The 18027-nt window shown below is 44.7% G+C and overlaps 1 long non-coding RNA gene across 1 annotated transcript; it reads right to left on the bottom strand.

The window, feature by feature from the left end:
* Window positions 1–723: 723 nt before the first annotated feature.
* On the bottom strand, window positions 724–3458 carry LOC131235384 (uncharacterized). The gene is made up of 2 exons (XR_009166093.1): window positions 3204–3458; window positions 724–1023 (listed from the first exon to the last, which is right to left on the bottom strand). It is a non-coding gene; the product is annotated as an uncharacterized LOC131235384 (long non-coding RNA).
* Window positions 3459–18027: the final 14569 nt, after the last annotated feature.

The following is an 18027-nucleotide window of genomic DNA, read 5'->3' as shown; positions in this document are numbered from 1 at the left end:
AAGCCACAAAAGAGTGTCAAAAAAAAAGAAAAGTGGGGCGTGTTTTCCCTATGCCATCTCAAAGGTAGCAAATTGATAAGATCCCATCAATCCAAGCTGAAATTAGATTCTAGTATCTACCCAGAATGATCTAGCTGTGCTATCAACTTACAAAGAGATGAATAGCTTATGTCATGGTATCACTACCATGAATAAAGCTCAAGAGATTCTGCAATTCATCTTGATATGATCCAACATTGATATGATGAGCCACACTGGCAGTCCCATGCACTAAAAATCTTCCAGATTGTAAATTCCTAACCATAAAAATAAAAAAAATAAAAACAGTAGCCCTTCTTGTGGTGGAATGTGTAAAGTTGTTGTCTTTCTTTCTTAATGAAGAAAAAAATGCTCCCCACCAATTGACAGGTTCAGATTTTCCATATACACTACCAGAAAAAGGGGCAAGCGCTACAGATAAAACCGTAGCTAAATACATATGGCTACGGTTATAGTTCGTAGTATAACCGTAGCAGTAGGTGCCATAGCCATAAGTTCTATGGCGAAATGTACATACAACTATGATATCCGTCGCTATAGACTGAAGTTAGCAATTGCTACTGTCTCCAGATATAGGGCTACGGCTAACATCCATAGCTAATTCCTCTATATATAAAAATAAATATACATATATAAGTGGTGCTCTTGCTAGTACATTCCCTGATAGATCAACCCATCTAAAGCTAATACAGATAATCATGAAACTACTTTGATCCAAGACACATGGTTTTGCAAATACAAATACAATTTCCAAATGGAGAAAGGAAAGGGCAAAGCTTTCATTGTACTGACAAGATTCAGTCCAGATATAAATACGATTTCCAAAATACATCTAATGTTAAAGTTCATGAGTTCTAATGGGGCTATTGATCTAATATAAGTGTCACTGATTGTTGGGATCTTCTCTTGATCCATTTTCCACTCCTTATCCTTGTGAGATTCCTTCACTGGATGATAACTCTTTGCATTGTGTTGTGAAGGTACCTGTTTGGATATAACCAAAAGGGTTACAATTTGTTAAATTGAGACAATATACCATAGTTATAGCTTGTATGCTAATAATTTAAGTGTTGGACATGGTTTCTTGGATGTGCCCTTACCACTAGCTTCAACAGATAAATCCTTCATATGACTAATGACATCTTCATATGCATTTTCAGAAATGAAGTTTCTACCTGCAGATAGATCCATCCGCATCCAAGTTCAAATTGTTTAAATGCTCAAATATAATAGTTGTACACCAAAAGATTCCAATGCCATCATGCCAACTTGCATGACGAACAGGTCTTAACTGAAGGTTCAACAAATCTAGGCAATCCATCTGCGAGCACTACCAAGGATCACCCATGGTACAGAAACCATGATGAACAAGCAATCTTGTCTAATGTGCAGACCACAAATGGACAGTGAAATAAAAATGAGTTGAAGTCCACATTCATAGAGAAAACATGTTTAATCAGATAGCTAGGATTCTTTGATTGGGGTGATTTTTGTACCATGGGCCATCCACATGCATGTTGGAGTTGCAATAAATCAAGATTGCTTCATTGTAAAACATAACCATTCCACTACACTGGCATTGCAAAACTTAGGTTAGGAATACCCATCACTCAGATGGAGAGTTTCTCCCTGAAAGTGAAGCCGTTTCACACCTCGGGTGGTCCTATTTTCAAAACAAATGGATGTCCAGAAATATGTATTACCCTATTGTGCACCTTTTGTTCCCCATTAAGGAGCGAAACAACCTATTTTTAGCACATGGTGTCTACAGTGGGCCCTATAATATCAATGATTGGATCGTTGAACTGAAAACCCAAAGATTGCATTTATGATACCTCATAAGCTTATGAAAAAACATCATAGAAGATGTTCCAACTTCCAACAATAGAAAATGGTGCAATCTCTTGAAGGAGCCCAACTATGCACTCCTAAAATGCTGCAATATGGCATGCATGAATGAGATTCAGGTCATTCATGATATCAACCAAACAGTGTATATGCTGTGACCTAAAAATCAGGCTGGTTTGGTTGTTAGATGGACCACACTTGTACATCAAATGCTAAACATGGTCAATTCCTTTTAGTCATCCATTTCCCTTAGATGTTGGTACCACCTATCTAATTTTATGCTGTCAAGCAAGTTTGTTCTTCATAAATAGATAATCCAGAACCTACAAAAGTAGAAAAGGATAACCCATGCCTCGTTAATTTCCACCAATTCTTGCATATGAATGGGCTAGCCTGATTTCTAGGCCATAGTACATACACATGTGGTGGGCCACCTAATGAACCGCTAAAATCTCACACACATGGCACAAAATTCTAATCCCATGAGTAGGCATCACATTACAGTTCTTAAACAATTAGATCAAGCATCTCATCAAACTAATAAGCAGGCCACGCATTACCAATGAATAAAAGATTGATAATCCACAATGAGGGATTCTACAGTGATACATGCATGTCATTATGCTCGAGAAGGCATTTGCAGACATGTTAATTTATACATGTGAATTAGCATGCTGTGAGCAAGATTGTCAAACTCGAGGTACACCATAGGGATGAGCCATATCCAAAAATCAAGGCGACCGGTGTCTTAAAAAGGGACTATTCGAATGGAGAAATGGTGCACATATAAAAGGTGAAATTCATAATAAGATGGACGGTTGCAATTGTCCAATCAGCATGACTTTTTGGCCACAAATCATCTACATTGTGGACCACCAGACCAACAATCTCAATTGCATTACATGTTTGCACATGTAGGGTGAGGATGGAACTGCATAGAACTTCTAAGACATGCTTACACATTTCATCAAATAGTTGGCATGCAAAAATGGTGGGACTTCACTGATTATGTGTTTGGATGTTGAATTGGATTAAATTACGGTTTGTTGCAAATCGATAAAGTGGAAATGAACAAGTGGGGATAGACCCATTTCATCCCACCTCTATTTTAGTAATTTTCTTAAGTATCGAATAAAGTTTATTACAATTCAGTTGAAGTGAGTATCCAAACGCACCTCAAATAGAATATAGTAATGGAGAGAATTTTCCAAAACCATACAAGTAGCTAAATCCTTAAACCCCCAAATTTTAAAATCCCTAAAATTTTAAAATTTACAAATCCTAAATCTTCTAATTTAAAAAACAATCAATATTACTTCTTAAAAGTTGCTGCAAAGTGATAAAAACGATTCGGTGCAACGTTTCTATGGGATGATTCAGTGCGGCATTTCTCGGAGAGAAGCAGGGAGAGAAGGGGTGAGAAATATAAGAGGGAAGGAAAGAGAGATTCAGGAAGGGAAGGAAAGAGAGATCTGAGAGAGAAAGGAGAGAAATCTGAGAAGGAGGTAAGGAAATCGAGAACCAGAGAGAGAGAGAGAGAGAGAGAGAGAGAGAGAGAGAGCCCGAGGGATTTTTGGACGGGATTTGTGGGCTTTTTTTTAATTGGGGTCGAATACTACTAGACCTAATGGCATGTAATGCACCATGAACTACCTCACTTGTGGGCCCTACAGTGTCAGCCAATCAGAAAGTAACATGACTAGTCCGTCTTTTTGAGCGTCCAGGCGGGGTTAGGACGCAATCCGCGTCCATGACAACTAGCGTTGAAGCATATCTACAGCCAAGGGGACCACACCAAAGGAGAGATTAAAGATTAAACGCAAATCTTAATGTTGAAAACTTAGTGGTGCTACGAAAGGTTTGTATTAAGTTGCTATTTGTGTTCTCTCTTCATCCAAGATTTTTGACATCATGAAAGGGTTGGATGACAAACAAACATTACTGTAGGCCCCTTGAAGGTTACACCGATGTGGCTGGTGTGTTGGTGTCACCAAGTTTTAGGTCCCATCATGATGTATGAGCTCCTCGCAGTGCTTGAACCGAAAAACTGAGAAATCCATAAATTAAGTGGACCACACTGTAAAAAGCAGGGGGGATTGAACGCCTACCATTGAAACCCTTCTGGGGTCACATAAATTTTGGATCAATATGATATTTGTTTTTTCTCTTCATCCATGTCTATGTGAGCTTATGAACAGATTAGATGGAAAGTAAATGTCATGGTGGGCCTTATGAATGTTTTAACTATGAGAGTCATTATCCCCATTGTTATGTATGGTGTGGTCCGTTAATGCAATTTTTGGCTCACCATCTTTTGCTACTTTCGAACACTTGCACAGGAAGAGGACAAAGGAGACCCTAGCTACTGCAGGGGACCCTCCGATGCCAAAGTCAGGCTTAGAATCTAGGTCTAATAATTTTATAAAGGGTTACAAGATGAGAATGTGTGCATACCTTTCACCTTTAGGCGTCTCTTATTTATAAAGGAGATATGATCCCATGGTTTCGGGATCCTTCTTGGGGGGATCCCGAGATTTTAGATCTCCTATTTTTCTGGGGTCAGAGATTATCTTCTGAGGATCTCGAAAGACGGATCTTTAAGATTGAGCTAAGTCCTCAGCTCGGTAATGGGTCAAACATGGTGGCAAATGTCTAGATAGGGACAACTGATGGTGCTCGGTTCGACATTCAGGATTCACCTTTCGATTGTTGACTGATTTTGTATCGTCGGTATATCCTGATGGATCATGCTGGCCAATTCATGCACCGACCATACTATGGTTGACCGATGGTGGCCGACCCTTAATCGGCTATCGGCTAAGGTACGGTCAATCCGTAGTCGACCTATCGTCGACTGATGGCCGACCTAGTGGCTAGGTTGGGCCCAAGTCGAGCCAATGTCTGGTCGATCTGTACCCAATCTATAGCCGACCTATGGTTAAGTCGGTATTATGTGGCCTTTGAGGGGCCTTTTGAGTGTCCTTAAAGGTGCATCAGCCTTCTTATAGGTCTCACCTTTTGGCTTAGGCTTGGCGCCTAAAGGATCCAAGCCATGTCAGTAGAGTTTGTCCATTCAACAATCTGACTTATCGACTTGTCAGGTTTCCCCCCCAACAGTGAGCCCCCCTACTCCTTGTGTCGACCCATGGAGGTCAAGGAGTATATCAGAATTGGGTCAGATTGTGGCTAGATCGAGCTTATGATGAAGCATTTATTGCTGGTACGATGGCCAACACGTATATCGGAGCATGCTATCACACACTTGTACGTGTTAGTTCAACGCCCGAGGTCACGTGGGCTATGGAGCCGCCATTTCAGAGGTGGGGTAAGGGGAGGAGGATGCATGGCAGGGTCCTTAATGGCAGGCTCGAAACGGTGCGTGGTGTGGTGCCACGTGTCGAGCTGGGGTGACCGAAGAGGCACTAGTTCGGCTCCCTCTTAAATGCAGGGGCCACGTGGTGAGGTTATATAAGGGATGCCCCAGCCTAGCTACCCTTTCCATTTATGTGTTCTCCTTCTTCTCTGTCCTTTGCTCTTTGCTCTCCACCTTTTACGTTTTCTACCTTTTTCGACACCTGTGCTAGCTCCAGTGAGCCCTCTCTCTCACCATTTCCTCTTATTTTAACAATGTTTGGCTTTGTAAGCTCTCAGGAGGGAGTTTCTGGTGGTGAAGATGGGTTGAACAGCCCTTGGGCCACTTCGAACTCACCTTCGCTGCTGGTAGCGATGGTGGCCAATTTTGCATTTCAGCATTCGCAGAGAGTGCTGGAGTCTCCGGCACAAACGCTGGTGGCGCCCCTCAGGGCGTTGAATTTATCTCCCAAGCTGGAGGCAGTGTTGGAAGCTGTTTCGGGCAAGCCCGACCCTCCTGCTGAGGATGAAGCTGAGGAGGTCGAGGTTGAGGAAGGGTCCAAGGGGACAGTACCCTCAACCTTATCCAGGGAAGACCCGATCCGGATCTGATTCGAGTATCACATCCCCGACTCCATTCTTGTCACACCCTAAACTTGGAAAAGGGATTCACAGAATTCCTGATCGCTAAATTCGGTGTTGACAGCCTCCATAGTACCCCATTCTCAGCTCCCAGCACCCATACACTAGGTTTCGATCTTGGGATCTTACAAGGAGGATTTTCAGTGTGATTTTTTATTTTTTATTTGTAAATAAAGGAGCATAACCACAATTATACCCAAATCACAAAGTCAACATCATCATCACATATCCACTAATATCAAAATCTTGAGTATAATACATGAAGGGAAAATACAAGATAAATGCTAAAAGCTCCAAAAGCTTTGTCGCACGCTCTTGCCTCAGCTCGACTGCGTCGTATCGTCACCTGCATGCATCTATTATGCATAAGCTTATAGAAAGCTTAGAGGGTAGTGTACGTGTGTGCGTAAGATAAGTGCTAAGCTTACAATTATTAGCATAAGCGGAATACTGGCATGGCTATAAGTCATTTAATATCAGAGTATGCAATGCAGATCAACTATGCAATATGGAGTCATAATGAGCCAAATATCATATACCAAGGATGCAATACAATATGTAATTCTGAAGAGCTATGAATACCATTAGCCTCATCTAGGCCATATAAATGCTGAAACATAGCAACCCAAATGCCAAATACTGTGGATGTAATGCAATATGCAGATCATGGCGAGCCCATAATACCACCAACCTTATTCAGGCTATGCAATACAGAAGCATAGTAAACCAAATGTTATGTGCTGAGGATACAATGCAATATGCGATGTAAAATAAATAACCAAACTGGAGTGTGAAGTCAGGATGATAGTACATAGTATTACAAGCTATGGGGTCCATACAAGGGACTTCTATCTGGGGGCTTCTATCCAAACTAGTCCTATACCTAAATTTGGATAACCAGACTTAATGTGGTAAACTCCTGATCTCAAGTTGGTCACGCACCCTAACCAAAATCCTGGCCACTGTTAGGTACATATAAAAAATTAGTTGCACACCACCAGCCCGAGTGAATAGTGAATGAATGAATGAAAAAAATGCCGAGTATGCAACTCCTGCTCAATAAGTCCATATATTAGTACCGTACATCTTTGGGATCATCACCGGGGTCTAGTACACTCTACGCCAGCTTGCTGCCCCATTAAGCGCAGAACTGGGTAAGTGGAAGAGACCTCACTATCCGCCTACCAATATCGGCCCAGCTCATTGATCGTGGACCCATTTATGAGCTGGTCAGACTCAGCCTAACGTTGCTTACTCCCTCAGGTGGGTAAGGCTACACTCCCTCCCAACTGACCACGACATAGTGGGAGACGTGGCCTACTAGTATACGGCCCTCATACACTTATATATATCTACTTGGTCTAGATATTGAGGCGTCTCATGCCTCGAAGGTTTAGGGATTTTCACCCAGGGACATCTATCACGCCTGTATGTTAGAACCAAACATTTTTGGTGTCCCATCTGGCTATCCACGACATGCTTGTAGAGCTCACGACCCTGATGTCGCTAGGGCGTACGGTGGTCATATCACAAAATGTGAGATGCATAAGTCATACCATCTAGTCATGCATCAAACCTACGCATACCGTGCGCTCATGTGGGGCAACTCCATCTCTCAGGGAGTCCCATAACAATCAACCCAATAGCACATGCTATGCTCAATCCCTCCTCATAACAAGCATGTGTATGATGTGTATGGGCATGTATCATGAAGTATACCAAGCATGATTATAATCACATATATCATGGTGGGCTGGTATAAAACGGTCCATGGCCTATATAAATAAATAAGTGGTGTGCACATAATCACCTACACATGATGGGCCTCACACCATCACAATTGGGCCTCACTCATACAATGGGCCTCATGTATATAATGGTCCTCACATTTATGATGGGCCTCCTACATCACAATTGTGTCTTATATAATCATAATGAGCCTCATGCAATAACACAATGGGCCTCATACAATCACGATGGGCCTCATATAATCACAATGGGCCTCTCATGGTCACAATGGGCCTCATACAATCACAATAAGCCTCACATGGTCACAATGGGCCTCATACAATCACAATAGGCCTCACATGGTCACAATGGGCCTCATATAATGGGCCTCATGCAATCATACAATGAGCCTCATACAATATCACGATGGGCCTCACATAATCACAATAAACCTCATAGTGACCTTATACAATCATAATGGTACACTAATATATACTCAATGCGTATACTAACATAGTCGTAATCAATAATCGGCCTATATATGGCGAGGTCCATAAAAGGACGGCAGATCTGATCCATAACATGAGGATCGGTCCTCAATAGTGGATATACCAAATCTAATACCATAGATTCTTCTACCTATGGCCAGAGGTGATGATGCATCCTCTTCATAACAAGGATGGGTCTAGGTGGCTTACTCATGGTCCTAAGAGTGGGCTTCCAGGTTTGGGTGCTTCTACTAGCATCAATGGGGACCTAAAGGATTGGGATAGCCCAATAAGGTGAGATGGATCATACTAATAATAATAGGAGCCCATTAATTTGTGTTAGCCCACTAAGGGAAATGAGAATGAGCCTAATGCAATCACAATGGGCCTCAAACCATCTCAATGGCTTATATATTGATGTTATACTAGCACGTATTCATAGTCAGCATTGATAATCGGCCTATACACAAGGTGGGGTCCATAGATGGACAACAGATCCATAACATGAGGGTCAATCCTCGACTATGGATATAGCAAATCTGATAGCACAGATCCCCCCATCTACGGTGATGATGAACTCTCCTCATAACAAGGTTGAGCCTAGGTGGCCTACCTATACTCCTAAGGATTCGGAACGGGCTTCCTTCACCATACTATCATATGGCCCGCTAGATGCCCTAGGGGGGCTCAAATAAGTCCTAGATGGACACTAAGATTAAGAAAACCCTATTAGCAACCAATGGGGGCCGAACATTTTGGATTAGCCTAATAAAAATAGATGGATTATGCAATTATCGGTGGGGCCCAATGATTAGGGTCAACCCACTTAGAGAAGGATGAGAATGGGCCTATCAAGGCCTAAGGAAAGGTCACAATGTGGACATTTAAGCAACATTGCTCCTAAGGAGTGGCCCACATAGAGCCTAACTTAAAGTGGGCCCATAGCCTCACACAAGGGCCAGATACACAACATAATGGGCCTCACACAAAGGGCCTAATATACATCACAATTGGGCCTCATCATATGGGCCACTCATACATTACAACAGGCCGCACATATGGGCCATACAAATATCATATTGGGTCGCACGCCACACAAATATCATATTGGGCCGCACATATGGGCCACACAAATATCATCTTGGGCCACACATATGGGCCATAAAAGCATCATATTGGGTTGCACATATGGGCCATATAAACATCATATTGGGCCTCACCACATGGGCCAATATATACACCACAATGGGCCTCACCCATGAGCCATAAATACTTCACAATAGGGGTGGGCCCTGCACATATGCGGCAGGTGGGCCCTGCACATGCCAGATGGGCCCTGCACATGCCAGATGGGCCCTATCAGATGAACAACGTGGATATACAATGCTTGCATTGCGATGGTCCCCACCATTCGGACCATTGGACAGTGTGCATATAAGACACACACATCACGTGTGGGTCCCATCTAATGGACAACACTGATACAACACATGCACCACGGTGCAACAACACTGTCTCAATGTCTGAATGGTGTGGATGCATACAATACATGGGGTCCATGTCCAGGGATGGACAATGTGGACAAAACACAAACATCATGTGGGTTCCACCGTCCTCTCTTGGACGGTGGACAACACATACATCATCCAAGGCCCACCGTCCATCTAGACAGTATACATACAACAATACATCAAGGTGGGCCCCACCCCCACATGGATGGCTTGGAGAAAATACGTACATCACATGGGGCCCATGGACGGATGGTCTAGATAGACCACAGACATTTAGGTGGCCCCAAGTGAGTGGTGTAGATACAACACATACCTTATGATCAGAATCTCTTGCTGATGATAATACAGCATCTATGAAGCTTGTGGTCCCCATCGTCCAGGCCAGTAGACAGTGTGCATATAAGGCACATATATCATGTGTGGGTCCCACCGTCCCATCTGCTAGACAGTGTGGATCTCACACATTTATCATTGCAGGCCCCATAGAACTTGGTGACGTCACTTCAGACAACCTGTGAGCAGCTAATCCTCGTCTGTGCGAGCTCACAGTCGTTCATCTAGTGGGTCTCACATGTTGCAATGTGGACCAAAATTTAAGGGAGTGGATAGACGGTGTGAGTATCACACATGCAGTAAGGTGGGTCCACGTGGTGGCCCACCAAACTTTAAATCAAGCTGATATTTGAATTTTCCCTCCAGCAGTACCTGCGCTACTAGACGGTAAGTATACAACACATATATCATGTGGGCTCCACCGTCCCTAGCTGGACGGTGGATAGGATAGATGAGACACGAACATCAGGTGGGGTCCATGTGGTATGGCCCACCTATTTTAGATCAAACTGATATTTGTTATTCCCTTCACCCAGGCTTGTCCAAATGGATAGTAGGGAGGTCAGCAAGGTGGGCCGATTGTGGATAGTGGTTGGGCCCACTAAATGGATAGCGTGGATAAAAAAAATCATGCATCGGGGTGGGCCATCAATCAGGGAAAGAGAGAGAGGGAAAGAGAGAGAGAGAGAGAGAGAGAGAGAGAGAGAGAGAGATAGAAAGAGAGAAAGAGAATCGAGAGGTGGAGAGGAGCTCCGTCACTCTGAGCCCCTCTCTATCATACACACATACATCAATTGGGTCTCACCAAATGTGGGCCCTTAAATCATAAAATCCATGGTGGAAATCCCTTTCCCGCCAACACATGTAAGGTCTAGATGACCTTCTTTCAATGGAAATCAAATAAACATCATGATGGAGTACATGGAGAATGGCCCCATCATGGAATTCAAATATGTATCATAGTGGGCCATTGGCCACACCTAGGGCCCAAAATGGGGTCCCTGCCATCAACCGATAGGCCTCACTTGCCCCATCATCAAAATCATAACCTAGTCCTAAAAAAAACACCCACCTATGGTTGTCTTCTTTAGCTCCTTAGAATCCTAAACTCCTTGGCTTCAACTTTGATGGAGGATGATAAAGATTGAAGGGTTGGATGGTGAGATGTGTGGGTAGGAAGTGAGCCTTGATCTTTTCTCTCCTTAGAATTTTCTCTCTTGGTTGCTTAGAATGGTAGAGAGAATAAGAGGGAGAGAGAAGGTGATGGGATGAAAGGGATGGAATAGATGCGAGAGAGGGATGGTGTGGTGTAAGAAAGGGATGGGTGGAGAGAGGGAGAGAGAGAGTTGACTTTGGGGATGGCTTGTATAAGAGGGGAATGGGCTAGGTATGGATCAGTACTTGTACTTGATTGATTGATGTGATAGATTGGGTAGAGATTCTCTCGGGATTAGCAACGCATGGCATTTCCTTGAAATATACGCGGGCCCACAACTTCTAGCCTGGGTATTGCATCGGTGCGCGAGATGCGGCGTTGGAACTACGGCGACGGCGCGGTCACAAGGGTACAAGTCTCGGGTCGAGTTGACTTGGGTTGACAAGGTGTAACTCAGGGTTGCACGCAAATGCCGACTATAGGTCGTAGGTTGTTGGAATTTAACGGGGAGGATCGTGGGAGTCTAAGTAATGGTATGAACTAAGATACAAGCCTTACTGTTATCCTGCATCTTCCTCTACCGAATGAACTACTTGACCAGTCCCCTCCTTGGGCGGTCATGATTTTTTAGGTCAAAATGCAGTACGCCCTGCGTTTGCCACTCCGGGGGGTCGCTCGACGTCTCTTGGGTTGCCTCGGCATGGCTATAGGGCAAGTTACCCCGAATGGGTGGAGAGACCTATTCGGCTGCACAGTTCTGTGGGCCGAGATGGAGCAACCTGAGCTGACCATAGATGAGTTCCCCCATCTATATAAGTACGACTAGATCCTCAGTAGCCCGACTAGTACTACTTCTACTCCTAGCGGAACACTGGCAGGACTCTAATAACTGACCCTCCTTCCTCCAACAAAAACTGGAGGGACAGGTGGTTCTGGGCTGATGGTTGCTGGGAGACGGCTGAGCCAGGGCCAATCACGCCTCTTGTTCCCTGAGCCTTCTCTGAGCTAGGTGACCTTAACATTAATTCCTTTATTATTTTAGTCGCTTGAGTCCTCTTTTTATGTCTTCTGACTGTCTACATATTTTCCTTCTCAGTCGTCCCCAAGCAGCAGCCGAAACTCGGCTCTGCCTCCGCAGCTCGGATTAAGGATCTGCGAGCTCTGAGCCCGGAGAGGAGATCTTGCAGAAGACTTCTCCAACTAGAGCGTCTTCATCAGTCAAGTCTGGACATAGCTTTGACAGGTACGACTCATGGTAATATTTTCAACCGATGTTCCCAAACTTAGGATTTTCCATAAAATCTTTTTTGACATATGGTCTTGCTTTGTCTTGATGCAAAGATGTCTGAGGCTTGGCCTGTCCTTTGTTCCCCCTCCAAAGTTAGATCCCCTCTTCGGGACAGCCCTTGGGCTTCGAAGAAGCAGGAGACGTCTTCTAAGAGCAAGGGGAAGGCTGTCCCTCCTTGCCCGACCGTCATAGAGGTCATGGATGAGGGTACGAAAGTGGTGGAGGAGATTCCTCCCGAGCCTCGAGAGGTCCACGAACCACCTCCAGCCAAGGAACAGCCCCCGAGGAGGGAGGAAGAGCCTTTTGGGAGAGAGACAACTGAAGAAGAGGGGGGAGTTTTCGTCGACATGTCAAAGGGATTCTCCCCTGGGTGAGTCGCCAGGGGGTCGAGGAGGAATTCGTCGGCCTCTTCGAATCTCCCATGGAGCAGACGCTCGCCAAGATGACGATGACACTCCCTGAAGTAAGATCGTGACCGTATCTATCTTTTATTCTTTAGAATTTTATCTTTTTAATGCCGATCTTCTCTTTTTCTTATGCAGTTCATGCCATGCGCGCTGAGGGCCCATGCTGAGCTTGTCAAAGCTAATAGGCGGGCTGAACAGGCTGAGGCTCAGTTGTCATCCGCTAAGGCTAGGGTTGCCTCTGCGGAGGCCAAGTTAGACGCGACCAGGGTCACTCTCAAGGAGTCTACAACTGAGAGAACCAGGATGGCCTTGCATTTGCAAGTGGCCAAAGTGGCATATGAAAGATGTCGTGTGGAGCTCGTCGATGCATGCTCCACGGCAAATCGGATTAAGGCGAAGACGCTGCTCTTGCCGTCGCATGAAGGGACGTTGTGACGGAGTATCAGTCATCCCAAGCATTTGAAGAGGAGTGGAATACTCTCTTTCGTTAAGGTTACGCCAAGTGCGTGAAGGCGATGAAGGAGAACTTTCCTGGGCTTGACCTTTTTAGCTTCGACGAGGGTGAGTTGAGATCCGATGGTTCAGGGGACAAGGAGGCTATCGAGGTGACTCCCGAGGAGGCTCTTGAGGCGGCTTCTTCAGCTGCTCTTGATGCGGTGGACAAGTCTTGAAGTTGATTTTACAAAGTAAAATTCCCTTCTACTCACTTTTTTAGCTTCTGGCATTCCAAGCACATCTAGCACCCGAGCCCAAGAGCCTCTGATGTGGTGAGCGTCGTTTATCTTCAGTGTTGTGGATATGTTTTTTGCTAATGTCACAAATATTTATGCTAACGTAATATCGATGTAACATTTCAATTTGATCAATGAAGACTTTCCCATAGAAATTCTCGCACTCAATTGTCTGATTTTCATAGTCGTGAATTTTCACATGTCTATTGATGAAAGTCAGGCAATGATCGTCCATCGAATGACTTAGGGATAGTAGATTTTGAAATGCTTGGCATTCCATGGATGAGGCTACAGTTGGCTGGTCAGATCTTCCAATCGATATGTGCCGGGTCAGACAGTGGTCGCAACCACTAGGGTCCTTCCCAATTAGGCCCCAATGTACTCGCGCTAACCTCTTTAGTATTTGGGAATGTCTTTCAGAGGACTAGGTCTCCTACTTGGAACCGTCTGACTTTAACTTAAGCATTATAGAACCGAGACATTTGCTGCTGACGGACGATTGTCTGAAGCTGAGCTTATTCCAGAAGGACGAGGCCGAGTGCCAGAAGTTCCTCATTGTCCTGTTCATTGAACAAGCTTACTCGGGTGGTCGGCAGTCCAATCTCCACGGGGGTGACTGCTTCCAACCCATAAGTTAGGGAAAATGGGGTTTCTCCTGTGGTAGTCCAAATTGTGGTTCGGTAGGCCCATAAGACTTTAGGAAGTTCCTCGGCCTAAGCTCCCATGGCTCTATCAAGTTTGGTTCAAAGATGTTGCTTGATAATCTTGTTGATAGCCTTGACTTGTCTGTTTGCTTGTGGATGCCACGAAGACAAGTATACGTTTCTGATTCTGAGATTTTTGCACATCTCCTGGTATTGCCTATTGTCAAACTGCTTCCCATTGTCGGAGATGATAGTCCGAGGCACTCCAAAACGGTAAATAATATTCTTCCAAACAAAATCTGTGATCTTTTGTTTGGTTATCTTGACCAACGGCTCGACTTCTGCCACTTGGTGAAGTAATCCACGGCGACGACAACGAACTTGGTTTGACCCAATGATGTCGATCCCCTATTGAGCAAATGGCCAAGGGCTGACCATAGGGGTGAGTTCCTCTGGTGGTTGCCAAGGAACGGCTATGAATCTCTGGTATCTATCACAACTCTGGACGAGCTTCCGTACTTCATGCTGGATGGTCTGCCAGTAGTAACCTTGCTGTACAACCTTATGGGCTAAGGATCGTCCTCCAAAGTGATTTCCACAGATGCCTTTATGAATCTCTCTTAAGACATAATCAGCCTCGTTGGGTTGCAGGCATCTCAGGAGAGGCACAAAAAAAATCCTTTCTTGTACAGTATCCCATTATACATAGTGTAATGGGTGGCTCAGATCTTTAGTCGTCGTGCGTCGGCTCGATCTTCGGGCAACTCGCTAGTCTTGAGATAACGGATGATTGGGTCAGCCCAAGTGGGTCCCAAGTCAATTGGGAGCATTATTGGGGCATCGGTCTCATCGACGCTCAGCTTAGCCACGAACTTGACTGGAATGGATCTAAGGATTTCATCTTCATCAGCTGTGGCGAGCTTCGCTAGTAGATTGGCTTTGGAGTTCTCAGCTCGTGGGATTTGGACAACGATGCAATGTTGAAAACTGCCGACCAACTCTTTAGCTTTGCGCAGGTAGGATTTCAGTCACTCTTTTCTAGTCTAATAGATATCGGTTATCTGGTTGACGACTAGTTGTGAATCACTGTATACGTTGAGATGGGTAGCCCCCAAACTAGCTACATGTGATCAGGAGTTTTCAAGATGACCGCTGCCCCACTTGCCTTAGAGTTGGATGAGCCATCAACGTAAAGTCACCAATGGGGAGGGTCGGGAAGTGAAGCGGGGCCGGATTGTTCCTGATTTTGTTGAATAGCTAACCCCTTAGGTGAGTCGATTTGGTTAAGGTTGGTTATGGCTAGCTCGGATTGCTGTGTGACTTCAACAATGAAGTCAGCCACGACTTGGCCTTTGATCGTGACCCTAGGCTTATATTGGATGTCAAACTCACTCAATTCAATCACCCACTTAGTGAGATGTCTTGAGGCTTCCAGCTTTTGGAGTATTTACCGCAATGGTTGATCAGTCAAAACAATGATCATATGAGCTTGGAAGTATGACCACCAAAGCTAGGAAGAGATGGCCAATGCTAGGGCCACTTTTTCCAAGGTTTGATACCTTATTTATGTCGGGACAAGTGCGTTGCTGACATAGTAGACCGGGAACTGCTTTCTTTCATGTTCGCAAATCAGGGTCGAGCTTACAGTTGCATTGGATACTGCCAAGTAGATCAGCAGCGTTTCGCTTGGCTCGGGTTTGGAGAGCATGGGCGGCAATCCTAAGTACACCTTGAGTTGCTGGAAAGCTGCCTCGCATTCCTCTATCCATTTTACCATCTGTCAACCCTTTAATTGATTGAAAAAGGGGAGGTATTTGTCCATGGCTCGGGACACAAAGCGATTGAGTGCAGCGACTCTTCCAGTCAGCCTCTAAATTTCTTTGATCATCTTTGGCGAGTCCATGTCGAGCAAAGCCTAGATCTTCTTGGGGTTTGCCTCGATCTCTCACTGACTGACCAAAAACTCGAGAAACTTGCCCGAGCTCACGCTGAATGCGCTCTTACTCGGGTTCAGTTTCATCTAATATTTCCGGAGGATGAGGAACATTTCCTCAAGGTCGGTCATGTGATCGGTAGCTTTGACACTCTTAATGAGCATATCGTTGATGTACACTTCCATCGTTCGCCCTATTTGGTGGGCGAACATTTTGTTGACCAACCTCTGATAGGTCGCCCCTACGTTCTTTAAACCAAATGGCATCACTCGGTAATAATAAAGATCTTTGTTGGTGACAAAGGTAGTTTTTTATTTATCAGACGGGTGTATTACAATCTAGTTATACCTTGAGTAAGCATCCATAAAACTAAGTAATTCATGCCTGGCGGTGCTATTGACCAACTAGTCAATCATAGGGAGAGGAAAACTATCCTTGGGGCAAGCTTTATTAAGGTCGGTATAGTTTACGCAGACTTGCCACTTCCCATTGGCTTTCTTGACCAACACGATGTTGGCCACCCAGTCAGGATAGTACACTTCTTCGATGAACTTTGTCTTGAGGAGTTTGCTGACCTCTTCCTCAATTATAGCATACCTTTCTGAGCCGAGGGCCCATCGCTTCTGTCAGATCGGCTTGTAGGTCGGGTCGATGTTGAGATGGTGGGTCATGACTGAAGGGTCGACCCCTAGCATGTCTTCATGAGACCATGCAAAAACATCGACGTATCATCACAACAGAGCTACTAGCTTGTCTTTCAACAGTTGCATTAAGGACGAGCTAATCTGAATAGTCTTAGAAATGTCGGATTCGTACAGTAGTATTTGGACAAGGTCTTCTTCAGGCTGGCCTCGTTCGGGAGATTCGTCGTGAGGATCTAGGGACTCGATCATCGCTACTTCAGATGGAACTTTCAGCTTTGTAGCATAGCATTGTCGAGCGTTGTGCTGATCTCCTTTAATGATTCCGACCCCGAGTCAGTCAAAAATTTCATGGATAGATGATTTGTTGAAACTATAGCTTAGAGAAGGCACAACGAAGGTCGACAAAGAATAGCATTGTAGACTAAAGATTGGTCAACTACCAAAAAGTCGACCATCACTGTCGCTTGGTTCGGCGGGTCCCCGACACTAAGGGGGAGTTAATGATTCCTTCAGGGATGATCTGTCCACCTGAAAATTCGATCAGAGGAGTTTGTACGGGCCACAATGTGGACCGTTCGATGCTCATTTTGTCAAATTCCTGAGTGAATAGTACATCTGCGGACAATCCTGTGTCAACAAGGACTCTGAAAACCTTACAGTTTGCTATAGTGACAGAGATGACCAAGGCATCATCATGTTGATGATGGATGCCTCGTGCGTCTTCTTCTGTGAACGTCACACTGTACTTTTCCAATTTCTTTTCCTTTGAAGGTCGGGCCAAGACCATGATCTCGGATTTAGGGCAACTAATGCTCCTTGCATGAGTTTTCCTAGCACTGTTTGAGTTGCCTTCACCCTTGTGACCAGCGACGATGGTTCGAATTTCTTCCGTTGGTTGGTTATTAATCAGGCGCTCTTCCTTAGTCATGGTTCTATCAATTCCTTGGTCCACGTGCTCGTCGAGGTGACCCTTGCAAATGAGTCTTTCAATTTCCTACTTCAGATTATAGCAATCACTTGTATTATGCCCTTAATCTCGATGGAAGTGAGAATACTTATTTTTGTTCTATCGGTCAGGACTGGCTCGCATTTGATTGGGCCACTGGACGAAACATTCACCTTTGATCTCCATTAGGACCTGTTCCCAAGGTTTATTGAGTGGGGTATAAGTGGTTAACTTACTGTCTGGTGGCTTACTCGACCTGTGTTCGTCCCTCGGTCGGTCGTCCTTCCGCTTCCTACTGGTGTTGGCCGAGTCGGCTTCCTTCTTCATCGGTTCCTTT

Source organism: Magnolia sinica, chromosome 19 (genome assembly GCF_029962835.1).
Source record: "Magnolia sinica isolate HGM2019 chromosome 19, MsV1, whole genome shotgun sequence".
NCBI classification, from domain to species: Eukaryota; Viridiplantae; Streptophyta; class Magnoliopsida; order Magnoliales; family Magnoliaceae; genus Magnolia; species Magnolia sinica.
The sequence above is the reverse complement of the archived record's forward strand: the minus strand, read 5'-3'. Positions and strand labels throughout refer to the sequence as shown.